At 47.8% G+C, this 26,586-nt stretch overlaps 1 protein-coding gene across 12 annotated transcripts in view; it reads right to left on the reverse strand.

The window, feature by feature from the left end:
- The window catches only part of TEAD1 (TEA domain transcription factor 1), a 271,916-nt gene extending 246,173 nt beyond the window's left edge, over nucleotides 1–25,743 (reverse strand). For 3 of the 12 annotated variants that reach the window (XM_039240895.1, XM_039240893.1, XM_039240892.1), the window contains exon 1: nucleotides 25,350–25,743. The gene's annotated coding sequence lies outside the window, so the exon portion shown is untranslated. Of the gene's footprint in view, nucleotides 1–15,211; nucleotides 15,245–21,729; nucleotides 21,748–24,558; nucleotides 24,605–25,349 lie in introns of those variants that run through there. The other 9 variants (XM_039240891.1, XM_039240889.1, XM_039240896.1 and 6 more) reach the window with 8 other exon arrangements.
- Between the last annotated feature and the right edge of the window lie 843 nt (nucleotides 25,744–26,586).

The raw sequence follows: 26,586 nt of genomic DNA on the forward strand, positions 1-26,586 counted from the left end.
TGATGAAGACACAGCCTGGTTTGCAATCCAATGAACAGACCATCTGAGCCCATTCCAGCTCTTTCTGAAGTCGGAACAATGCTGAGAGACCTGTCTGAGCTGATAGTTTAAGATTACTGCTCTCCATCTTAAATATAGAGAACAAACAGAAGGTTACTGGAGGGAGTGGGGGTGGGGGGGATGGGCTAAATAGATAAGGGGCAGTAAGGAATCTACTTTTGAAATCATTGTTGCACTACATGCTAACTTGGATGTAAATTAAAAATTAATAAATAAATGGTTATTCCTTTCCAGGAGCACCCGGGTGGCTCAGTCGGTTAAGCTTCCAACTCTTGATCTCGGCTCAGGTCATGATCTCACGGGTTCGTGAGTTCAAATCCCACACGGTAAGTATGGAGCCTGTCTAGCCTGCCCCTCCCTTGCTCATGCTAGCTCCCTCTCTCTCCCTCTCTCTCTCTCTCTCTCTCAGAATAAATTAACTTCAAAAAAATTTTTTGTAAAGATTATTCCTTTCCTTTCCCCAGACCCCACCCTCCCTGACCCCCATGTCACCCCCACGTCACCCTTCTGTAGCCTTGTCCTAATACAGTGGAGTCCCCTGGCAGGATGGAGAGCACACAGCAGCAGAGGAGGCCTCCAGCAAGATTCGACAGCATCCCGGGCACAGCCTGCCTGTTGGCTGACTGTGTGATCCTGGGCAAGCCTCCTAATCTCTGAGACCCCATTTGCTCATTTATGAAAGCCCGGTTGTTATGAGGGCTGAGCTAACCTACTGAAAGAACGATGCAAACTGTAAAACACCAGATGAACATTTTTCATTAAACACGGGACTCTGGGGAACCCACTTCCATAAATCCGCCCTTCTCATATCCACCTCCCGACAGATAATGTTCTACAGAGTTTCCCCTTCATGCTGCCTCTCAAGTTACAGGAGAAAAAAACTCTCCAGGTGTCTACTTCCTAAACATACAGACTAAACTTCACGAACTAGAGGAGTAGAACGTAACATGTCATATCAAGCCTAAACTCAACATGGCTTCAACTCTGTAAAAGATGCCAACAAATACTGCATATACGTCTGCTAATGTGCAGGACAAGGATTTTCCAAAACAAATTCTATCTTCTTTAATGGCTTCTACTTTGTAATTTCTAAATGTCTTCCTCTCTGCTCATTTATACTGATGGCTCCTGGCTCCCAAGTCTAGAGAACAGTGGAGGAAACAGACATGAGGTACCCAAAACCATCCCCGAGGGCACACACCACACTGGTCTCCTCAAGAGGGCATCAGCCAGGGGCGCCTGGGTGGTTCAATCGGTTGGGCGTCTGACTTCGGCTAAGGTCATAATCTCACGGTTTGTGGGTTTGAGCCCCATGTTGGGCTCTGTGCTGACAGCTAGCTCAGAGCCTGGAGTCTGCTTTGGATTCTGTGTTTCCCTCTCTCTCTGACCCTCCCCTGCTCATGCTGTCTCTCTCTCTTTCTCTCTCTTAAAAAAAAAAGGCATTAGCCATTTCATCCATTTGCTAATCCAATGAATGTGAAGATTCCCTGAGAGGAAGTCTGAAGTACATGCACAATGTACACATTGGATCTATCCCCAGGAAGCATTTGCCAAAGGCCACGGAGAGCATGCTCTCCATGCTGATGAGAGACGGGAGGGGAGGAAGTGAAGGGCAGTGTCACCAGGCACGACACTCGACACTCGGGTCTAATGACACACCTGTCTTTACTCTTTCCAGATGCTCAGCCAACCAGATCATCCCAGCACCCTGGGGGATGATGGGGAAAATTCCTCCTCGCCCGGCACGTTTGATCCAAGCTTCATACAACCTGACTCCACAAGGCATACCCGGCAGGAGAAAAGCCTAAGTCAGGCCTTGAGACACAAGTTAAGTTATTGTTACTACCCAGTTAGCTAAACACCCAGGGAATAAAAGAAAGTTCCTTCAGACTGAGTCCACACTGGAGTCCTGAACATTAGCCCTGCATCGCAGGCCAGGCAGAAGCCACATGCTACCACCATGAGCTGCCTTTGTGAGGACGGCTTCCCTAGACCACCACCCGGGGCCTATTTCCCAGCAAACTCATTGGCCAGAGACCATTTGGTTTCGATTAACAGTAACCCATTCCCACTAACTTAAGGGAGGGGAACAAAAGATAGAACCTGGTTCATTTTAAGGCCAAGGGTTCTATAAGAAGACCCTGAATCAAGATCTGTAGCCGGCCCTCAGGGGAAATGGAAACCAAGAAATGGAAAACCATCCACAAATGAGACTTCCCAAGGTCTCTGGTCCTCCTGCCCTGCACAGCTGCTTTGTTCTTTTCTCTGTGCACAGCAGTTTTATTCCATGCTTCTCTGCACCCATGAGTCAAGCCCCCAATTGGATTTTCCCTGAACTCTAACGTGAACATGAAAGACAACTAGGGATTGCTGTCCCAATCCCAAAATATTCAGGAGACAGTTTAACTCAGCTTGGGGGAGATGAACCTCCTCTCTTCTCTCCAAATATCAGAGAGAAGGTAGGTAAGCTGTTCTTTTTTTTTTTTTTTTATTTCTAGGAGAGAGAGAGAGAGAGAGAGAGACAGTGTGAGCAGGGGAGGGTCAGAGAGAGAGGGAGTCACAGACTGAAACAGGCTCCAGGCTCCGAGCTGGCAGTCAGCACAGAGCCAGACGCGGGGCTCGAACCCACGAACCGTGAGATCATGACCTAAGCGAGAGTCGGACGCTTAACCGACTAAGCCACCCAGGCGCCCCGGTAGGTAAGCTGTTCTAAGTGTAGAGCGTATCTACCTGTCTGGCACAATTACAAAAAATAACAATACAAATAATAGCTTACTGAACTCTGACCTCTGTTAGAGCCACAAGGTTTTCCCAAGGTACCATCTTGTCTTATCCTCACTCCAGGGAAGCACAGCTGTACAGCCAGATCCTCAAATAACAGATAAATGTCTTCTTTGTAGCTTGCTTGTTCGTTGCTTGGGTTGGAGAAAAAAAAGCATTTTGTTGTTATCAAATGGGAGTTTATTTCTGGGTCTTCCTTCTCTCTTTAGAGGAAGGTTCTCAGCGGCAATCTTGCCTGGGGACAGGCAGGACCTGGCCAATACAGGAAAACGTCCTTGGGATCACGAATGCCAAGGTGGGTGAGAGCAGCGGCCACGGCAGGGGTACACAAGAGGCACATACACAGAACTGAAGCTGTCTGGGGGCAGATGCACTAAAAGTAATTTTCCATTGGAAGAAACTGTGCAGTGTAAAGGTTAAGCAGGGCTCGCTCCTTCCTCACAAAAGCCGCCGGGTTTTTCATAAAGTAGCCCCAAAGAGTCCATCAGTCGGGGTCTATTTCACCTAGGGCAACAAACACATTCCTCACAGATTACAGGCTGCTCTGTGTGGTTGCTAATAAGATAATCTGTTACAGGAGGCTTACAAATCCATTTACATTGATTTTAATTAATGAATCAATCCCTGGCCTTGAACAACTTGGTCCAGAGCCGGTTAAGCAATCCAGAATCAGTCTGCACTCCCAGCCTGAAATTTACATTAAAAAGAAGTTAACTCCCAGATCAATGAAGGACAAATAAAAATAATTGGGTTTGTCTCTCTCACGACATAAGGAAAAATCTCTTGCAAGTTTAGACAGTAACTCTTAACGCGTTAATAAGAGGAATAGATTTCCAGGGAGCTCCTAACAAACTCACCTAGGACTGAGGGTCTTGTTTTGTTTTCTTTTTACAAGGCTGAAATCCGGAAAACCAATGTCTGATATTATGCCTCTCGGACAAACCTCTAAAATCAAAATGAGCATAACTTTCTCAACAGCTTATCTGAACCTCTCAGTCTAGACTGAAGTTGAACCGAGAATTACCCAAACACAAAATACAAAAGACAAGTAAGAACAAAGTGGCACTCACCAGCCTGGCTGTGCTCTGAATCAGCCATGCTTCATTAAAAAGGCAGGCAAACTTTTGCATTTGCTTTTATTTTATCCCTTACAAAGGCTGAAATAGAATTTGACCTTTCTGAGTCATTGCCAGCCATGAATTGGAAACAAGCTCAATTTGAAAGACAGCATCAGTATATGATGGCTCATCACTCCACTTTTCCTTCTTTTTCCTGGTCTCTTACACCGAGTTTGCCTACCTCCTCTATTTTTAGACTTCTTTCAGGACTTCCAAGGACTCCACATAAACCCACTGGGAAAAAAGTCCAAGTTCAGTCCCATTTTCTCACAGCTAGCCAATACCAATTAGCGTAGGAAAAGAACAGAGGAGTTGGTAAATGGAAATGCATCACACTCGATTTTAATTTTTTTCAAAATCGAAAAAGTTCATACGTTCACAAGCAAAGCGTTAAATTGGCAGACAGACACACCAGCCTACATCTGCTGACTTCAGAGCACAGACACGTGGAGGCTGCTCATAAAAGAAGAAAAATTCAAGTTGCAGTGGACCCATTACATTGGGAGATAAGCACTTCACACTGCCCCTTACTTTTTAAAATATTTAATAAAATAGTTATTGAGCCGACTTTAGGTCAGTAAGATTGGCCTGAAAACACTGCAAAGGGAATTAAAAAAAAAAAAAAAAAAAGACTCCGTTTATAAGGAAGTAAATGGTAAGGAAAAGCAAGAGAGAAGCCAGAGCTTGGGCTGGCTGGCATGGGTGTGTTCTCTCCTCTTTCTCTTTCTCTCTCTCTCTCTCCTCCCTCCCTCTCAACCCAGAGAACAAAAGAAGCTGATACTTCAGTGGTACATATGGACTCCAGAGCTTTCTGCCTCATGTCTGCTCCCATGCCCACAGTTTGAGGATTCACTGGAACATGAAAGCTCCTTGAAACCCTCGGCTTGCGTTTGTCGGGGCACTTCAGGGGACCCAGCCAGCGGCCCTGCCTGGCTGAGTGTGCGCGGCTGCACTGGGGAGAGGGGAGCCCAGCGCAGCCTCACATCCAGATCAAGACCACAAATTATAAACAGTTTCAGTAAATTGACTCGAGTGCCTTTGTTCCTCATACATCTTCCTACTGCTTTACAAAGGCAGGCAGCAGAACCTAACCGCCAAGGCGACTACAGCCAGGACTGGGAAAGGAAGTTATTGAAGCCTGGATTTCCTGCTTTTGCTTGTCGCCAAGAACTATGAGGCTTGTAGTGGTTTCAGGAACTGACTCATCTAATGATTCATGGATAAGATACTGCTTTTAATATGTTTCTGACCCGAAGACTTGGGAACTTCAAAACCAATCTGAACCTATACTTCGCTCTTCTCTGCAAATGAATATTCACAGTGAAATAAACAGGAGGATGATGGGGAATGAAAGGAGACATCACACCAAGGGCAGGAAAAGTGATATGCGGACATCCCATTTGAAGGGCCGGTTGGTGGGGGGCTGTGACTTGAAGCATCCAAACTTCCCAAAAGTGGGTAACAGGTGGGATAAGGCTTATTTTTAGATGTCATGCCCCTAGATGTAAAAATAGATTTAGCACAGCAATATTTTAATGCATCTGGGGTTGTGACTCTAAATACCCTACATGAAGAAGCATGTAGCTCTAGATTTAACCATTAGAGCTGCAAGCCAGGGAGAGTTCAGGGTCAGCTGACCAATGAGTAATGGTTAATAAAGGGGTCCTAGTGGAACTCATTCTCCTAAATCACCTCAGCAGAACACTGCAATTTGGGACTTCCACTGTCCTCCCTGCCTCTGAACATGATTCTCTTTCCCCTGCCGTGCACACACATGCACGCACAAACAGACGACTGGGGAAGGACACACACACACACACACACACACACACACACACACAGTACTGAAGAGCAAAGCTCTCTAAAAGTACCGAGTCAGGAGCTGGCACCTCGGCTGTTTCCCATGACGTCCCCGTGGATTCATTCGTCATCAAGAAGTCCCACTAGGGGACAAGTTTTCAATCCTCCCCTGCCCACCAATCCTTGGGTTTTCCCTTCCCCCGGGGGGAGGGCCTCAAACACAGGACCCGTTTCAGGGATGATTTTCAAAGTGGGTATGGGTTTCCACACCAGCCCAGCCTCGCAGAAGGAAAAGGAAAAGAAAACAACAATGTAGGCGAGGCGGGTGCAGGGTGGCGGAGGAAACAGCGAGAACAGTGGACCAGGCAAGGCCAAAGTGCAGAGGCCGGCTGGCAGGCGCTGCTCGGTGGGGCTCCTCCGACAGATTTACTGACATGACGTCAGTGGCTCCGGTCCAGCTTTCTCTTTGGTAGCTTTTACCGCTTACCTCCTGAAGCCTCCACTGTGTCAGGGAGCCACAGGGCCACAATGAAAATTCCCCTCGTGGAACTGAGATTACCTCGGGGAACAGCCGCCGGCCTGTGAATGAATTACAGGGCTCCCTGCCCTCTCTCTGTGCCTGTGGAGACAAGGGGAGGGAAGAGCCCCCTACAATGCTGTACTTTGCTTTAACACAGAGGAACCATTACATGAAGCTCACTGCCTTCAAAAAAAAAAAAAGAAAGTAAAAATGGGGCAGGGCTGGGGCAGGGGGGTGGGCAGTTACTAAGTACACATCCAGAATTTCACAGGCCAGGACTCTGATTAATTTCTCAGGGACATTGTGAAGGATGATAATTTCGGGACGATTCACTCACTCTGTGGTGAGGCTGTGTTGGCTGGACTGTGAAGGCACATGGCTTCATTTCATCAACAGAACAAAAAACGTCTGACCGAAGCTCCAGGCCCAAATGGACCCTCTGAGGAGAGCATTCTAGCTTCTCTTGGAAACGAGCTTTTAATTTTAATTTTTCCTCAGCGTGCATTCTCTGAGGAGCAAACATGGGTATCACAACAACTTCCAAGAAACAAAGATAGGAATTACTAAAAATAAGTCTAACAGCACTCACTTCAGGCTCAGAGGCTTACTATAGGGTTCCCACAACAGCACACGTGCTGGATTCTAAGGACTCCACTGCATAAATCTGCCTAAAACCACAAAGCTTTAACTTTTTGGGGGGGCTTATAAAAATAATGTATCAGTGATAAATTCTTTAAATGACTGAGAGATTAAATATATTCTATTTTAAACACCTCAAGAGAGGAAGGTACAAAACTTAATTCAACAAGTATTTATTCAAACAGATGTGTGTAAATGACTCCAACAATCTCATCAAAATAGAGCCCGCGGTCTGCATGGCTCAGAAAGGCAATAAGATAAGGAATTTCTCACCTTCTGGTTATTTAAACAAAGACCAGAACAAACTGTCAGGTGGGCATGACCAAGGGCAGTGACTGAAGTCTTCTGTAAAGCCTAAATTAATGTGAGCTTTGGCCTTCACGATGAGTGCCAAGCCATGAACTGTCCCTGGGGAGTTCTTTGATTTGGCTTTTTTCTTAAGGGAGAAGAGGACAAGATGACAAGCAAGGGCGTGAAAGTGTGACTGAAAGCCAAGGGGGCCAACATGAGACAAACATGCCAGCACAGGTTTTACCATGGGTACACGTTGATGTGGAAGGTGGGATCCATCTCTGAACAAGGTGGGGGTGAGGGGAAGCAGAGACCCTAGCACCCACATCATAGCCTTGAAATACTGTCTTCCATTAAAAAGAACCCAACATCCAGCAGAAATGGTTCGGTCTAAGTCCAAGAATACACAGTAAACCAATGGCTACCAGGAAGCTATCGAAAACTATCAGGGTCACATCAAAAGGACACAGGAACCCACCAAAGAAACTCCTATTGGCCAAAGATGGTACAATTTGGATATCAACGAAAGGAGGATATATAATGTATCCAATAATTTAAAAATCTATGATTGCATAAGGATACTCAAACAAAAAACAAAACCAGAAACCTGCCTTTCCTGTACAAACTATACACCAAGTTAACCAAATAACTGATAAGAGAAATTTCGACGTAAGAGTACTCTAGCTCACAAACAAAGAACGAGAGGACTGGAGTTTGAGCAGTTTACAAAGCCCACATGAAATAACAGATATAGGAAGAGATCAAAAATCAATGGGTGTTAATCACAAAGAGAGAGACAACTGGACATTATAATTATGTACCTCTTGTGGGAATACTAGTTATGAAATATTCTTCTCGGGGCGCCTGGGTGGATAAAGCGTCCAAGTTTGGCACAGGCCATGACCTCGCAGTGTCATGGGTTTGGGCCCCGCGTTGGGCTCTGTGCTGACAGCTCAGAGCCTCGAGCACGTTTCAGATTGTGTCTCCCTCTCTCTCTGCCCCTCCTCCCTTGCACTCTGTCTCTCAAAAAAACAAATAAACATTAAAAAAAATTTTTTAAAGAAAAAAGGAAATATTCCTCTCAAAAAAAAAATATACAAACCTGAACCAGATGGAGCCGATAGATCTAGATTCCCATTTATGGGAAAAAGAGAGGATAGTGGAACATGATACGAGGCACCCTGAGAATGCAAATGCAGCTGCGAAATCCAGAGGGAGGGAACTCAAGAGGGAAAGCAGTGAGGCTTCTGTAACAAATCAATTGCAAGGGGAAAAGCAAACGAGGAAAGAGTGGTCTCTAAAGAGTTTTAAGAAACACAATAACCAAATACAAGCTGTAGATCTCCTCTGGAGCCTGATTTAAACAAACCCGACTGTGGGAAACCACTGAGGGGACAATCAAGGAAATCTGAACACTGACTTTGATAGAGAGAGATATTTCATATTAAGGAATTATTATTAAAATGTGATGGTATTACAGGTTTTTTTTTAAAGAGTGATATTTATTAAACACTGGAAAGTTTACAGATAAAATGGCATGACATCTGGGATTGCTTCAGAATGAAAGTCTAATGGGAGAGGAGCCAGGGACTTGGAAGAAGCAAGAATGACCATGAGCTGGGGCACCTGAGTGGCTCAGTCAGTTGAGCCTTGACTCTTGGTTTTGGCTCAGGTTATGATCCCACGGTCACGGCATCGAACACCGCATCAGGCTCCGCGCTGAGTATGGAGCCTGCTTAAGATTCATTCTCTCTCATTCTCTCTCTCTCTCTCTCAAATAAAAAAGAATGGCCATGAGTTGATGATTGCTGCTAAGTGATGATGGGACACAATCTACTGTACTGAATTCACCTATAATAAAAAGTCTGACAATCTGAAATAAAATACCGGGCACCTGGGTGGCTCAGTCAGTTGAGCACCCAAATTTGGCCCAGGTCATGATCTCGCAGTTCATGGGTTCGAGCCCCACTTTGGGCTCTGGGCTGACCGCTTGGAGCCTGAAGCCTCCCTTCGATTCTGTGTCTCCCTCTCTCTGTTCCTCCCTGCCTCATGCTCTCTCTCTCAAAAATAAACATAAAAACAGATTTTTTAAATTTAAAACACAGTAAGATACTATTCTTGTCCCGCTCCCTCAAAGAGAAAGATGCTACAGAAAGAGGTACTTGGCACTCTAATTTTTAGCTGCTGGGTGATGGTAATCACAACAATCAGCAACCACGAATATTTATGGGACGCTGCCTTCTCTGCCAGGCATCATCCTAAAAGAAATGTGTGTGATTTACAAATTCATGCCGTTATGAGAGCTATGTTTTGAAAAAAACAGTAACAACTCTTGAGAGTGCCAGTAATGCCATAAGCCAAAAAACATTCAGTGCTCTCCAGGGTTAAAGACACCAGAATCGACAAATGGTGCTTTTCTGAGGGCAATTTTTGGTGAAGCTCAGGGAACTGCAGGGACAGTTTCTAAGATCTTCAAGTGACAAGAACAGAAGATCACGGGTGAAAAGTTGAGGGTGCGCACATGTGTGTAGGTGCGTGTCCGTGTGCGACAATGTGAAAGCAAAAAGGAAATCGTCTGAAGAGAGAAACACAAGAGAGCAGGAAATCCAGCAAGAGTGGAGGCTGGGAAAAAGCTTAAAACTAAACCCAGCGGAGGAAGATGAAAAAGCAAATCAACACGCTCCAGTCTGACCGGTCCATTCTCTCTGGGACAAAGCCCTTAGAACCCCGGGGAAGGCGGGGGCCAGAGGCAGGGGACCACAGAAACTGTTGGGACAGGCAACGGAGAAACTCACTGTGGGCCATTCACCATATTCCATCGGATGTCACTGTATCATATCATTATTTTCAGTTTTCAGATGAGGAAACCAAATAATTGACCTGAGATCACACACCTAGTAAGCAGGATGGGACCCCGTGACCAGGAGTGACCGTCAAAGCCATGCTTTTAGGCTACTTTGCTAAGTATACCAAATGCTGGAGAGAGAACTGCCCAAAGTTAGGGCAAAACCAAAATGGCCAGTAGCAGAAGAACCCAAAAGGCACAGGGAAAGGCACGACGACTCCACGAAGGAGGCGAGCCAGTGCTGGTAAGGAGGGAAAGGTGAGGGCGCAAGGCCCGGGAGTCAGCCCTCGGGGCCCCACCTTGCCCTTGTGGGCCAGAGTCACCAGCACCACGTGAAGAGGCGATAAAGAGGACCAACCAGCCCACTCACTAAAAACCTGCCAAGATGTCAAAGGCGGGTAGCAGCCCCATCAGCAATGCCATCTTGAAGACGCTAAGGTCTTTTTCAGAGGCCTGACTATTAAGGGCTCCGGGCAAGCCCAGAACCCTTTCTCCCCTCGGCCCTTGCCACTGCTCACTGCACATCACAGCCTATGGTGGGCTTTTCAGGCAGTCACCTGGGCGGGGAAAAGGGAAGGAACTGATCCCATCTCCCAGGTTCCCAAACACCCTGCAAACAAGGAGTGAAGTCGAGGTCATCCTAAACCCTCCCCATTTCCACATCCGGGCCTTCAGGTGGGGAGGGGGGCGCTAACACAGGCTGACAGCCTGCCAACAGAGCACATTCCAAAGAAAAACCAGAGAAACTGGCAGGTCCGGTCCTAGGCCTCCAAACAGCATCAGCCTCGCTACACAAACACACACACACACACACACACACACACACACACACACACACACACACAGCAATATGGGTCATCAACTGAAGCTTCCAAACCATGTCAACCTTCCCTCCGCACACACGATAACACACAAACTCTAACCAAGGAGTTCAGATCAACCCAGCCCCCTCTCTTTAACCTCACCCTCTTGTTTTCCATGGCCTGTCTACCCTATCTGAGAAGTGAGGGGTACTGCATCCCCACAGTCTTTTGAGGACTAAACCCCAAGGGCAGAGGGGACTCCTGTCCCTTCTCAGGAAGACAAAACCAGGTGAGGCAATTCCCTGATAAAAGGCCTGACTGCATCACACCCAACTTGTCAGGACCTTAGCCACATGTTTATTTTGAAGACAGAGTAAAATAGGTCAGCAAGAACACAAAACAAAGTTACTATGTACTTTTACCTTTTCTGCATAAATACACCAAGTGAGGGGAAGCCTACCTCGATGTCAGTGTCATTACCTATCTTAACTCCATTCACCTGACAGGTGCCATCATACAGTCTCTTCAGCCTGGCAGCCGTGGAGTCACACATCAAGGAACTGGCTTCAAACACTGACCCTGTTACCCAGTTAACCTGGCTGTGTGACCTTGGGCAGGGTCCTAAGCCTCTCTGAGCTTCACTTTCTTCAACTACAAATGGAGCTTTTAGGTTGAAATAAGGGAATGCTAAAGAACGGTCTTAAGACAGAAGCTGGCCAGTCTCTTCCTTTCTTACCCAGATTCCCCCAGAGTAGCCGGGGAATTGGTGCAACCAGGAGTCACGGAGGGCACGTGGCAAGACTGCGCCTCATCCACACACCCTGCCTTTGGAAGGGGTGCGTGGGGGTGTGGGTGGAATGACTCAGATAAAGACGCGGTTCTCTAGGACCTTTCTGCCTAAGGTTCTCCCGTTTCTTCTCTTTAAAGCTCAGTTCGCAAGTGGGCCAGGGCGACAGGTGGCGCAGTACTGTCTTCCCAGAGAGGGAACCAAGATTTTCAAGTGGCGTGCCTGCCCAAGGGCGCAGGGGAGCGGAGAGCAGGGATTGTCCAAACAAGCCTTCCTTCTACCCAGCCAGAAGTGGGGAGACCAAGATCCTGGCCCCTGGAGGACCCCCCACAAATGCCTTTTCCCAATGAATGGCCCCAACACGGAAAGGGTTCTCCAAGCTCAGGCCTGGAAGACACCACAGTGGGCTGAACCTGCCCAAGTTACTGCCTAAAGTGAATGATAAAATAACTAAGTAAACAGTGGCGTCAAAACAACCACCTGGAACTAAGCAGTATCATTACCAGCACTTTCAGTTTTAGGCAAAGTACTACAATTTCTTAAATTCCACTCCACTTGCCCTGCCTTATATATTTAGGTACATCACAGGACATGATCCCACAGTCTCCCAGGGGACAAACAAGCCAGGCTGAAACCAATGAACGTCAAGAGTATTGAGACCACAAGTCCTAAAATATAATCTGAAATCCCCAGCTTTCACACAATATACACCTTTCAGAATTCCACTGGGAAAAACTTCTCAATTAAACTTTGCTAGTCTAAAAGGAAATGAACCAATGCTGAATCATTCCTATGAATGGACACTTTTTTTTAAATACATTATGAATTGATCTACGGAACAGCAGAAGGTTTGAAGCAATCTGGTTGAAAGTAGCACAGATTTATAGGAATAGCTCCTCTATTCTAGCTCTGGTCTCAGGTAACAGCCTGGGACAGGCGTTCCAGAATAATTCTGTCGGGGGATCAACCCCTGGGCACAAGGCCCCCTGTCCAAGATACTCTCTCCATTCTGCTTAAATTAGAGGAGGTCACCCCATTTCCTCAACAGTTTCCTAACAGTAAAATGACCGTATGTATAGTTTATCATCCAAACCGAGGCACTGGAGAGTAAAAGAGGGTGCTATGAGCTACTACTCGAAGACAGGGAGTGGGACGGTATCAGGGAAGCAGTTATACAGCCACAAGGAACAGAAGAAGACAACCCTTTACAAAATACCAGTGGATAAAAACTGCTACAAATAGTTATTATGCGGAAGAGAGGGAGCATCTCCTGGGATAAACAAAAAAATAAGACCAAGTTACAATTAAGAAAAAAACTGGGCAGGGGCGCCTGGGTAGCTCAGTCGGGTAAGCCTACGACTTCAGCTCAAGTCATGATGTCACAATTCACGAGTTCGAGCCCTGCGTCTGGCTCTGTGCTGACAGCTCAAAGCCTGGGGCTTGCTTCAGATTCTGTTTCCCTTTCTATGCCCCTCCCCCACTCATGCTCTGTGTATGTGTGCCTCTCTCTCTCTTTCAAAAAAAAAAAAATAGACATTAAAAAAATAAAAACGGGGCAGAGCAGAACCTGAAACTTGGGGTATAAATTAACCTGACTCCGGGTTCTTTTCTTCCCCAGCTGAAGACAATTAACGTATCAGATTCAATACCTGACTTGTGGCCTCAGGTGCCTTTGGAGTCTCTCTTCCTCATAACCTCCCAGTTTTTCCTTGTTGGTATTTTTTTTTTTAATGTTTTATTTATTTCTGAGAGAGAGAGAAACAGCGTGAGAAGGAAAGGGTCAGAGAAAGAGGAGACACAGATTCCAAAACAGGCTCCAGGCTCTGAGCTGTCAGCACAGAACCCAACGCGGGGCTTGAACCCACAAACCATGAGATCATGATCTGAGCCAAAGTCAGACATTTAAACGACTGAGCCCCCCAGGTGCCCCTCCTTATTGGTATTTATTAAGGTCTGGGGTTGCTTCAAGTGTAAGCCATACAGGCAGTCAATGTAGTCAACATTTATCTTTAAGGAGCAAGTCATTTCACATTATTAAAATTACTTTTTTTTTAAGTCTATACGTTTTTGAGAAAGAGAGAGAGACAACGCAAGCAGGGGAGAGTGGAGAGAGAAGGGGAGAGAGAGAGAATCCCAAGCAGACTCCGCACTGTCAGAGCAGAGCACCATGCGGGACTCGAACTCCTAAATCAACTTCTGAACTGTGAGATCATGACCCAAGGCAAAACCAAGAGTCAGATGCTTAGCCAAATGAGCCACCCAGGCACCTCTGAAATTACTCTTTGTAAAGTACAAGTATCTTCCATCTTAGATACTTCTAATGGATACCTCAAGGCCCCTCACTAAAACCCGTAAACGAGCAGAACTGTAAGCTCGTATTAGAACACCACGTTGAATATCAACCTTAGTCATCTGACCAGCAAAACGAATGTAAACGCAGCGTGGGAGGCACTCCAGTGAGTACAGCCAATGTTCGTATGATAACTAGATTCAGCACTGTACTCATTCTATGACATACGAGTCACATACCATAAAATCTACCCTTTAAATTATGTAACTCGGCGGCGTTTAGATTTCCAGGCTGTGAATTGCCTTTAAACGTGCTTCTCTCCTCTCCTCAATTGTCGGCCTGCCTGCTTCCATCCAAATGCCTCCATTCCCTGGCCAAGTCCACTTGTCTCGCATTTTAAATTTTTTAATTTCAAGACTGGGAAACCGGATTCATTCACACACAGTTCCATATGACCCGGCTAAGAGAGGACAGGAAGAGATGCCAGTAAGATGCAGGTGCTCCCAAGCCCAGGCTCACACAAAGCAATCCTACCTGCTCAGACAGCCCCGGGGAGCGAGCCGAGTCTAAGAGCATGGGAGCACTGACACACCCGGAAGTGTAGCTGGCTGGCTGAGCACAGCAGGACCAGCTTTGGGCAGAAGACTCTGAGAGCCACCAGCTTCCAGAAAACGTCCAGCTCATCAATCCAGAAGTGCCTGGGTACTAACCCAAAGAGACTCACATCTTAGACTGACAGACATCCTCCTTCATATGCAAAAACACTGGGGAAAGGAAGGATGCGCTGCCATTTCCACAAGGGTGAATCATTACGTGAAATATATTTAAGGCCACAGAAATGAGTCGAATAAAAGGGTCAAAGACTTCATCTCAGAGCTTGGAGCCTGGAGATGAACAGGGTGGTCTGGGCTCCAACAGCACTCACACCTGTGACCCTGGCCTGCTGAGCTGCCTCTTACTTAAACGTGCCCACAACCCTTCCGAGTAGGTAGCGTCAACCCCTTTCTCCAGGGGTGGAAACTGAGAGCAGAGAAGTTAAGCAGCCTGCTCCCAGACAGGTATTTAAAAAGTGCAATAGTTGGGGGGAGGGCAGCCTGGCTGGCTCAGTCCGTAGAGCATGCACTCTTGATCTCAGGGTCGTTGAGTTCAAGCTCCACACTGAATGTGAGGCCTACTCTAAAAAATCAAGTACAATACCAAAGAAAAGTTTTTTTAAAAGTGCAACAAGGGCAGCAAAAGGAAGGGCGAGGTACCTCTCTCTCCCTCTTCCTTCATACCTCAAACTCGATCCTTCAAACCTCCCCTGGCGATTCCTAAATGGTTTCCCCAGCAGGTCAGTTTCTCTATGAAAACATAAGTTACACACACTCATCTTAGAGAAGAACTTTTAGAACCCGATCCCAAGTTAGGAGCCTGGCTTCCATGCAATAGTCTTAGAAAGAGGGTTCTTTCAGTGCGCATGTGCACCCTGCTATCCGCCTTTGAAAGCACTTCCATTTAATTCCTACTGCCACCACTTGCAAGGAATGACCTCACCTATTACATAGGTACTGTTGGGTTTCCTCCATCACTTACTAACAGAGGAAATACAGTTCAACGCCATTCATGGTCTCAGACCTGAGCCGTTCCTGGAGGTGACTCCATCTGCCCAAGACCTGCAGTCTGCCTCTTTTAAGTAATTCTGCGTCACCCTGGGCGTTCCTAAGAGTCCCTGTCAAGACAGCTGTGAAGTCCCGGCATCCAGCAGAACACGTGAAGTGCCTATTCACTAAGCATATGCCCCTATCAGGTAGACAGGAGCCATTCTATCGAAACTCAAGGATGAGGACACCCAGGCTCAGAGGGTGATCTGTGCAAGGCCACAGAACCAGTAAGTGGCTGAGCCAATGGTCCAACCGAGGAGTGCCCTACTCCAAACCTGCGGATTGTTTTTGTTGCCTTTTTTTTTCATTGTTTTGAGAGAGCTTGCACGCAAGAAGGGGAGAGGGGCAGAGAGAGAGAGAGAGAGAGAGAGAGAGAGAGAGAATCTTAAGCAGGCTCCACGTTCAGCAAGGAGCCAGATCCCACAACCCTGGGATCATGACCTCAGCAGAAATCAAGAGTCGGACACTCAACCAACTGAGCCACCCAGGTACCCCTCCAGATCTGTGTTTTGAAAACTACATTATTTTCCTGCCTTTTTCCACGCCAGAATCCAGAAACTTCCCACTCCCCTGGTCAACCAGGCACCTCCCCACTTTCTCCCCTTTCGCTTCTTTCAATTAATTGCTCGTAGCCGCGTTTCAGATGTATAGGAGAGCTCATGATTTTTTCCTCTTGGTTGAGTTCAGTGCACTGGAGAGTATTTGGGGGGGGGGAGGTACAGTAGTCGTTTGTTTTTTAATGACTTAGCTCCACTCTACCCCCAAAATGGCATCTGGCAACACACACACACACACACACACACACACACCAAAAGAAAAGGGGAAAAAACCCCTTTCCCTTCAAGCCCCAACTCCAACACCACTTCCTCTGCGAAGGTTTCCTTAGCCCCTACCACTGAGGGACATGGCAGCTTGGATGTTATCGAGAGCAGCTGGACAACTGAATTATTTTCCCGTTATTCTGATGTTACACAAGGAAATGCATGCTCCTAAGAACTACACATGCTCAAAAAATGAAAGCCCCTTCCCAACCCACTCCCTCAAAAAAAACCCTGTCCATAATATAAAGATTCCCTGGATCCTTTTGGGTGGAGATGTAAACCTGTTTCTTAGGCATTTCATCAACTCTAAGATGAGTAGAACATGCAGCTTGATTTTATTTCTAAGAAATATCGCTGGGAAACCAACCATGCCAGAATGCTGCCTTCTCATATAGAAATTGAATTTCATATTCATACACATTGGAACATTCTTTTATCATGTCAGTGTTGTACATAAAGAGGAAAATAATAAACAGAGTAAGCTGGGCATAATATACCTAAAACAGTTTCTCCGAGATAGCCACACTCCTGCTTCCCGCACTCTATAAGCCTCGGGACAAGAGCATCAGCTACACTGAGAGCATCCTCAGGAATGCCCCCCAACGCCCTTCAGGAAGGTCTTCCTCCATGCACCCGCTGTACAGGCTTGGAGGCATGTGTGCGACCACAGCCCAGGTCAGGACCACTGCCTGACCAGCCGCGACTGCAGGACACATCCCTACTTCAAAGCTGTTCAGATACAGCAAGTCCATGTTGCATCTTGGAACGCACGAAATACAAAATATGCAGCCTCCCCACCAGACTGTGATGATCTCTTCGCAGGCCTGCTTCCCTTGCTAAACCGTAAACTTTGCAGGGACATTTTACTGATCACCATTCTCTGACCACCTTTTACCGATCACCTCATCCCTGGCACCCAATAGCCGCTGTAAATGTTTAAACATCCAGGGGCAAGGAGCGGTTCTACACAAAACTGGGAGCATCTGGGTTTCAAAGTGCCTGTGGTGCAAGGAAGACAGGAAAAAGCAATGAAAAGGTCCATCTCTGGGCTGCCGGAAGGATCACCCTTTCCATCCCCTCGCTCCACAAGGTTAAGGGATAACCACCCGAGGAGTTCCAAGAGCAGTCCCCTACCCGGAAGTAAAACCGCTTCTGCAAGCCACCCGGCAAGAATTAGCCCTGAAACCCCTTGCCAGCAAGCCTGACACACACGTCACCTCTACAATCACATCCGGAATCAACCGCTATACTTCCAAGGGGTAACACACGATTGCCAACATACGGGGAAGATGGTTTTATTCACTTTCTTGGTTTTCTTCCATAGGAAGGCACAACCTTCTCTTTCTACAGCTGCATTTTTAAATCCAACCAAGTACATCAGAGTGAACTTCCATACATCGGATCTTCCATAAAGATGTGGTATATGTTCACAAATACGCCCCATTAGGCGTGAGGAGGGGCGCCCAAATTTAGTCTGACCGTACGGGAGGAGAAGCATTAGGGGAATGGTTCCCAACTAGAGGTAGACACCAGTCTGGACCTCTTAGATAACACAGAGACTCTGTGCCGAGCCCAGCCTTCCTAAGGCTCCAGGGGAAAAGTCCAGGCTGTTGAAAGACCTGTGGAGGCCGCAGCGCACGGGCCAGGTGTGACAGAGGCTCCCTGGGACAGGAGTGAAAAGAGGCCGACCTGGAGTGGAGTCAGAATCATCCTGAATGAGCCAGGCAAAAGGATCTGTGCACAGCGAATCACAAACCTAGAAGTCAGAATGTGGGGAAAGGTGGGGGGCCGGGAAAGATGAGCGGGAACATCCAAGGAGGGTGCGCTGGGAGAGGCACCCACAGCCTTGCCCTGCTTCCCCAGTGCCTGGGACGTGTCTGGGGCACAAATATTTGCTGAATGAGGTTCACATGACAAGCACAGGCTGATGATGCACACCCTCAAGTTGCCACACAGCCACCTACTGTGTGCAGAAATCCGGAGCCGGCTCCAGCAACTCGGCGGACGAATCCCTGTCAGGTCCGCCACCCCCCACCCCGCCCCCGCAAGAGTGGTTTTGCCTGAGCTCCACTAAGACACCTGACTAGAACTGTTCTAGAAGCAATTCCCTCTAACAATTCCTAGTCAAAAAAGAAAGCTTCGTCCTGCCTCCAAATCACAGAGGACTCTTCTCCTGGATTCCTGTTATACAGACATTAGTCATTTTTGTATTTTATGATTCAGGTAAAACTCCGAGGGGAAAGGAAATCAGGGAGAGGGTCTTTTGAACACACAACAAAACTAGAAACCTTTATCCAAATTAAAGAGCTTGGTATCGGCCTTATCTTACCCCTCCAGGGTTTAAAACAAAAGCAGATTTTGAATTATGGGAATATCTCAGCTCTGCCTGCATGAAAAACGCTAGTAGGTAGCTTGTGTTCTGTTTTCCTCTCAGTGAAAATACCTGAGGAGGTCTTTGGAAGGTTCCAGATTACAGGACAGGGCGGCTGGCCCCTCAGCTCTCTCTCTCACCACCAGTCTCCCAAAGGCTTGGAGATGAAAAGGCAGAGCCCAGGAAGAAGGGGCTGAAAGAGATTCCACCAAAGGAAGCTTGGCTCACAATGGCTTCAATGGTTCGCAATCAGTTCGCCCCCAGGACATCCCCAGCCACAGGGCTGGGCGATCTGAAAACGAAGCATATCAAAATGCTATTGATAAGCTAAATTACCAGACAGCTTATCTGAGGCCCACATCCGCCATATGGTGCCCCAACTTCTGCCGCCTGTTGCTCCCGCAACAATAGGCGCGCCTGCCCAGAACGCAGCCTCGGACAGCAACCCGGCAGCAGCGGCATGTGGGGCGACTCCTATGTTTACATTTTATTTTGTGCTCTCAGCTCGGTGCCTCCCCCCAACCCAGCAGGGACCAGAAGCACTGCGCACGTTCAATGACAAAAAGACGCGTTGCCTACAGGACGCGCGCGCGCACACGCACGCGGGTAGGTATACACCAGGTGAACGGAGCAAACCAGATGTCAACCCCAGGAATGGAGCTGCCTGGTGGGGGAGGGCGGGCCGGGCAGGCTCCCGGCTCGGGCTCCGAGCAGACAATGCGCTTTTCTCAAAACACTCGGGCGGGCGGGCCTCGGGGAGTGGCTATTTAAAACACTTGGCTCCTTTTATTTCACCACCATGGAAGTGAATTCGGCTCTTAAGTGCCAGAGCAAATGAAGTCATTTGGTTTCTGCGGGCTCCCTTTGCATTTCAGCAGAAGTCAGGCTGGACGAAAGTCGGAAGGTCCAGCTGAAGTTGTTCTTTCATCCAATTAAAATTGATTCCACAGAGGATTTGGCGCCTGGGCTTCATTAACTTTTTTTTTCCCTTGGAAAAGGCACTAAGCTCGTAGCAAATTTAAAGGACACAAGGCAGTGGAATGAATGCTGTCAAAGAGGACTCCTATCACAGAATGCCATCAAGTTGAGATGTAAAGTTCGAACAAATGAGGAGATCACCTTCTAAAGGCTTGGCTGGCATCAAAAAAAAAAAAAAAAATCTTTTCCCCACAAAAAATTAATGGGGATTTTCGTCGAATGAATTTGTAAGACTTCCACATTTAATTTCTTTCTACTCCGTAAAGAGGTCCCTATCCTTACAGAGGTTATATCATTAATGGTAATAAAATATTCATTTATTGGTTTACTATCTATTTGGGCAAAGACGCTGGTTTTCAAAGGGAACTCAGCAACACACAGCATCTGGTTATGCAAAAATGTACAAGATGCAGGTCTGGAAACTTTGCAAAGCAAAAAGCAAAAAAAAAGACAGTCAACCTAACATTTAGATCTAGTTATCTATTATGACAAGGTGCTCATCTCATCCCCCCTCCCCCATTACCAACAACTTAGCAGACAACAGTCTTGGATGAACTTTTCAAATTTTCTTAAACATTCTCAGTGTAAAAAAAAAATCTCCTTTCAAGTTAAATGGAGATTGCACTTGAACTCCATCCAAGAGCGGAGCTGAACTGAATTATGATAATTAGAAAGCTGTGCCTATAAAAAAGCGGAGCAGTTCATGCATTTTTTTTAAAAGTTCATGCCAGAGAATATAAGTTCAATATGTTCTCACATAATTAACATTTCCCACCATTAGCAGCAGTGTTTCAGTTTATATATCAGTAAAAACAACAGCACTCGTCATTGCTGTATATTCCCAGTCAAGAGTGTTTCCGTCACTTTACACATAGATCTAAATCTGTCAGATGCCTAAAAGCAACCAGAATTTCCCACTGGAGACGATGGTGGTGCTTAACTTGTTCATTAGCTTTTTTTTCCTTTAAGCCCACTTTCCAATGCTGGCCTCTGTTCCCTAAACTAAAACTTTTAATGAAATCCTAGGACAGAGCCTTAAAAACTCATGTGGAAAAGAGCAGAAAACACAGCACGAGGAGAGTTAACTATTGATCAGGAAAGTAAATTTGTGGGGATGGGGGGGGTTGGAGCTACAGCCAGGATGGAGACTTCCCTTGGCCCACCACAAAATAGAAAAGACAAGCCTCTCAGATCCCCCTCCCCGCCTTCCAATCAGAAGAGAGACAAGTGGTTTCACAGTTAGCTAGGACTCCCAGACTATGGAAACTATTCTATGAGAATCCTCCCAAACATGCAAAAAGCCAGTGGATAGAACTTTCGAGCTGAGAGGGACCCACCCCGTGTAAGAAATGCCATCCTCAAACCCCCCCTTCAAGGTATCCCATTTGCTTTCACTAAAATAAAAATACATATTTCAAAATTCTCTTATTAGGCACCCCTGGGAAGACTGAATGGATCTGAAGAGGTGGCTGAATTTCAGCTATGAGTTCAAATACGGAATAGGGTCAAGTAAGGTTATGAAGAGAATCTTACCTCCTTGGACTCTCAATAGCTCCAGCTTTGCAACAAAACAAAATCAACACACTCCAGATATTTAGATCCAAACATTCCAGCATCCAACACACTATCCCAGAAGAGGGAAGGCCCAAACTTCCCAGATCTCAGAAGCATGGAGTAATTACAATACAAGGAGGACTAAACTGTTATTTGTCAAAAAGCCCAACCCTGAAACATGAAGGCCTTCAGATGGACCTGAATTAACTTAATTTTATCACCTTTGTGAATATGAAAGAATCAAATGTATCACTGGTATTGCTCAAACCTGATTTGGGAATCTAAGTTAAACACCACTGGGCAAACCGTGACTTCTACAGAGAAAATAAGAAACAGCAGCTATAAAAGATTATTCTAGTCATCAGTCAGCCCCCAATACCAGTAGCCCAGCAGCAAAGCCCAAATTTGCCAAAGGGCAATAAGCTTACAATATACTTCACCGGCCCCCTTCCTGAGTTCAGAAGTAGGACACTATCCTCTACAGCTTCAGTCCCTGAACTGTAATGAGGAAGCTGCAATGCATGCCTTTATCAACAGAAAGGTGGGCTTCAAGGCCTCTGATTTCCCTGCAGTTTTACGGGAAAAGCTGGACACTTGCTCTGACCAGTATTCTTCAGTCTTTGGAAAAACACAGACCTAAAAAAAAAAAAAATCTATCACTAAATGGATCCAAACTCTAGACACAGCTTTCACTCAGCAGTGTTTTTATTCTTTCACAACCTCTTTATGGGGAACAAGACAATGTGCCTAAAATACAAGCTTCAAAGTGTTATCTACCTACTGTCCACACGTGGACATGGTCATTTTACGCACGCTGGCTCATACACGCAGTCATCCGCACCAACCTTTTGAGTGACAAAACACCACAATTTTCATTTGCAGGCAGTGTAATTATGCTCACAATTAGCGTGTAATAATACGTGAGATGAGAGAGAAAAGTAATCCCACAGATGCACAGGGTCTTGTTCGACCACCACGTATGAGAGACTGATCCATTTCTAAAACAAGGAACCTTAAAATATTATTAATGGCAGAGCTCGTTTCTTCAAAGACTTATCTAACATTTGGGATCTACGTTCTGTATTCCTGTTACATACTTTTCTATGCAAGACATAACAAATATGATTTAGAAAATAAGGATACTCTACAAGTATATTCTTCCTCAGCTGTCCCATGAAGAAATGCCATCCGATACTGATTCTGCAGTGGCAGAATTCAACATTGTTTCTAGATGACTGAAGTTCAAGTAGCAAAAAACCAGAACACCTTCTTTCCTTATGATCTGCTTGTCCTTTTTCTAAATAAAAGGGAACATTAATCCCCAAAGTGAGTATCCAAATACATAATTCTTGCTGTATAAAGCAACAGAGAAGTAGAGGCAAAGGGAAAGAGAAGAAACTGACTTCGCCCAGGGTGCCTCCCCCCGACACACACCCAGGCCAGCCCCACCCCGCCCCAAACCTGCCCTTAACAGATAATTAGTTTGCCGCTGGGGCCTAGGCACACACAGTACCACAATGCAAAAAGCGCCTCTCCAGGAGAAATCTGTTTCAATCTGGCTCAAACTAAACTAGGTTGCCATCCCTCTTTAAATTAAATTTCATGAAGAATATGTGGTGGTGAGTCCTGGTTTACGTTTGGGGAAAAGAAAAAAAAAAAAAAACCTCCATCAATCTCTCAAGCATGTTCTCTGGATGGAGTTCTATTTGTTACTTTATGAAAGATCACAGAGAGGAGGAATCTGTACAAAGATTCTTTCCTATATTTCTTAAGTCTTACTGTCAAGGCATTGTCACATTGGTTTTGTTTGAAAATTGAAAAAAAAAAAGGAAAGAAAGATTATTAAACTATAACCCTAAAACTGCAGATCGAACAATACTTACCATGAAAGCAAAAATAAAATCGTCTCCACATTGGCACTTTTATACCATCGGCAAGAAACAGTAATGGATACAGCTTATCAGTTCATTTTTTTATACCAACGACAAATAAAAGAATTATAAACTGTTTTAAAACCTGAAACTGGAGAGCTCAACACTGAGTTGCACATACAAAAAAATACTAAACAAAAATATCTGTGACCGTTTATGGAAATGCTGAGATTAGAAAAATAAGCCTCTTCCCCCCCCCCCCCAAATAATCAACACTTCAAAACCTCGATGTTAACAAAGGTTCCATTAATCCATTTGTCTTTCCTGAGTCACTTTGTAATTAGTTCTACTGTTTCCTTCTGAAGAGGAAAGATTCTTACCAAAGTTGGATCTAAGTCTGGCCCCAAAGATCCTGGTATTTACAAAAGGGCACAAACCCAGTCGTCAAAGGATGAAGCACTGGGCACAGCCTGAGCTATGTTCCCAACCACTGCCTCAGAATACCCTAGCAGAGAAGTCCTTGAGCACAACAAGCCAGCAAGTCACTGCAATTCAGAAGCCCACTGCCTGCTCAGATCACATGTTCCAGAAGGGATCCATCTATTCAGGTAACCACCTGCAGGCACCCAGCACACCACAGACGATCAGACCAGCAAAACTTCCAGAAACAATCAAGGCGAAGGGTGGGGAGGAAGAAACATGTGGCTGCCCTGGACTGTTCGTGTTCTAATCCTCTGGAATATCTGTATAGCATTTTAAATTTTTTTGTTTAACCATTTTGAAATCTGATAGGTTTTGCAGACCTTTCTGTCCCAGGACCTGGGTTCCCTCCAAGGCACTGTTTTTAAAACAGGCCTTTTTACATGACCCTCTCTCCCGGAACATCATCTGTCTCTAAGTTTCCAGCGCTTACTGAGGTCAATTTTCATTTCTGCAAATCACAGGCAGCCACTTGCTTCTGAGAAGTTAACAAGCCTCCTGAGAAATGCTGGTGGCTGCTATTTCATTGTTTCATAAATATTTTTATACAGTGACACCATTCAAGTTTAAATAAATCTTTTAAAAAGAAAGACAATTAAAAAGCAAAGAAAATTATGATCTGGATTTTATTTATTTTTGTGGGAGGAGAATAAGGGGAAGTGTGAGCCCTCCATTGTTTTCAACTCCTTTAAAATGTTGCTTCGGTTTTTTTTTTTTTTTAAATATACAAATGCATTTTAGAAAAAAGAAACTCATGGAAGTTGAACTTTCTTGAAAGCGGGCCTCTGGACTTTTGAAAGCAAGTGTTGCTGCTACGAACAAAGACTAGAAGTACACCCTGATTTTCTCCTCTCCTGGGGATCATTTCTCTTCCAATAAACAAACAAATCCCCCAGTATTTCCTACCGAAGGGAAGTTTTCCAGGGAGAGTCTCCTCCAGGGTTTGGTGGTAACTGCGACTCAGTCTTTTTTGGACACAATGTTTCTGCTGACTCCTGAAAATTTTCCACTTGAATGTGCAATGAAGCGGCGGCGGCGGCGGCAGCAACAGTCCTGGAGAAGCGGCAAAGGCGACCGTGCCTTCTTTCATCTTTGAGAAGGAGCGAACCCCCGCCAGCAGCACTAGTCGGCGCGGACCCCGGGCCGGCCTCGGGGGTCCCGGAGCCTGGGAGGGGCGGGGGGCGGAGGGCGGGGGGCCGGAGGGGCTGCGGGGAGGCGGCCGGCTGCGGGCTCCGAGGCGGCGCCGGCGGCTCTCCCCGCCCGCGCCCGCTCCGAAGGCTCTCCCCACCCGCGCCCGCTCCGAACTTCTGACTTCCCCGAGAAAACCGTGCAAACTGCCCGAGGCTGCGAGGGTGTGTGCGTGTGCGCGCGTGCGGGCGGGCCGGCGAGGGGGGCGCGGGGGGCGCGGCGCGGCCGGCCGCCTCCAGGGCCGCCGCCGGGGGCCGCCTGTTGCCGCGCGGGCTCCGCGGCGCGCGGCCCAACTTGGCGTCCCGGCAACTCGCGCGGCGGCGCCCGGCCGCTCACCTTGAACGCGGCGCGGGGGCCCGGCCCCGGCCCTCCGCGCGCCCGCCCGCCGCACACAAAGCGGAGCCCGGAGAGAAAGAGCGGCCCGAGCGGGACGCGCCGCCGGGCCCCCGCCCCCGGCGCCCCGCGCGCTGCCCGCCTGCACCCTGCATCAGCCCCGCGCGCCAACTTACCTCGGCGAAGGGAGCCGCCGCAGCGCCCGGCGAGTCCGAGGCAAACTTCGGCGCCGCTTCCCCCGCCCGCAGCTCGGTGCCCGGCTCCCTCCCCGGCTCCCGGTCCCCGGGCCGGGCCACCCCACCCCTGCCTAGCACCGCTCCTGCCCCGGGGCCGGCTGGGCGCACTGGGCTGCTGACCGCGGCTCCGGGCAAAGGCGGACAGGGTAGGGGGGTTTCACAGCATGGCCTGTCCCCGGACGCGACCGCCCCGGGCCCGGGCCCCGCCGCGCGGACTGGCCCGCAGGGTGGAAGCGAGTCTGCAAAGTGCTTGGTGGGCGCCCGCGGCGGGCGGCGGGGCCGCGGCGGCGGCTGCAGAGGCTCGGCTCGGCTCGGGCGGCGCGGCGCGGCGCGAGCGATGCTAAGAATGTTCGGAATGAGGACAGGAATGAAATGAACGCCAGGACCGAACTCGCTCCGGAGGGGTGGGGCCTCGGTGACGTCATGCGGCCTGCCGCCCGGGGCCGGGGGCGGGGCCTGCCGCCGCCGGTGACGTCATGGGGATTCGGGGCGGGCCCGGCTCGGCCGCCGCGCCGTTGGGGCGTGGGCTCCCCCGGCAAGGGCGGCGGGGCGGAGTCTCGGGCCCACGGGGGAGCGGGGCGCGCGCGGGAGCCGCCCCGCCCCCTCCCGGCGCGGGCCTGGGCTTTGTCCCGAGCAGGGCGGGGTGGCAGGGAGGAGGGCGGCTCGGAGGTGCCCGCGCCCGCGCGGAGAGCTCTGGAAGCCTGGGTTCCACCCGCCCTCCCTTCCCGCGGGCGCCGAGGCCGGGGCTGCGCGCGCGCGGCGCCTGCCCTGCCTCAGTTTCCCTCGTCGGGGACACGGAAGCGCTGCCGGACTCGCGGAAGTTTGCAAGTTCGGGGAAGAGAAGTTTCTTTTCTGGAAATTCGGGTGGTGATTCTCCAGCGCCGTGGAAGCCTTCCCGGAGCCGGATTCCCAGACTGCCATTTCTTCCCCCCTCTTTCACTTTAGAAGTTCGGAGCGCTCCTTCCAGTCGAAGTCGGCCCTTTTGTTGGGAAGGGAAAGGGAAACCTTTAGCACAGCCGAGAACGCATAATTACAGAGTTCGGAATACTCCTGCCCTGCTATCACGGTCCTCCCCAAACTCGCTTACAAACATTAAGCCCGCTCATCCCTGTGGGGTGTCCTCTCTGAAAGTAAGGGATAAGGTAAAAACTCCTCGAGTTTTTAAAATGTTACTTGG

Source organism: Hyaena hyaena, unplaced genomic scaffold, assembly GCF_003009895.1.
Source record: "Hyaena hyaena isolate Hyena2069 unplaced genomic scaffold, ASM300989v1 scaffold_183, whole genome shotgun sequence".
NCBI lineage: Eukaryota > Metazoa > Chordata > Mammalia > Carnivora > Hyaenidae > Hyaena > Hyaena hyaena.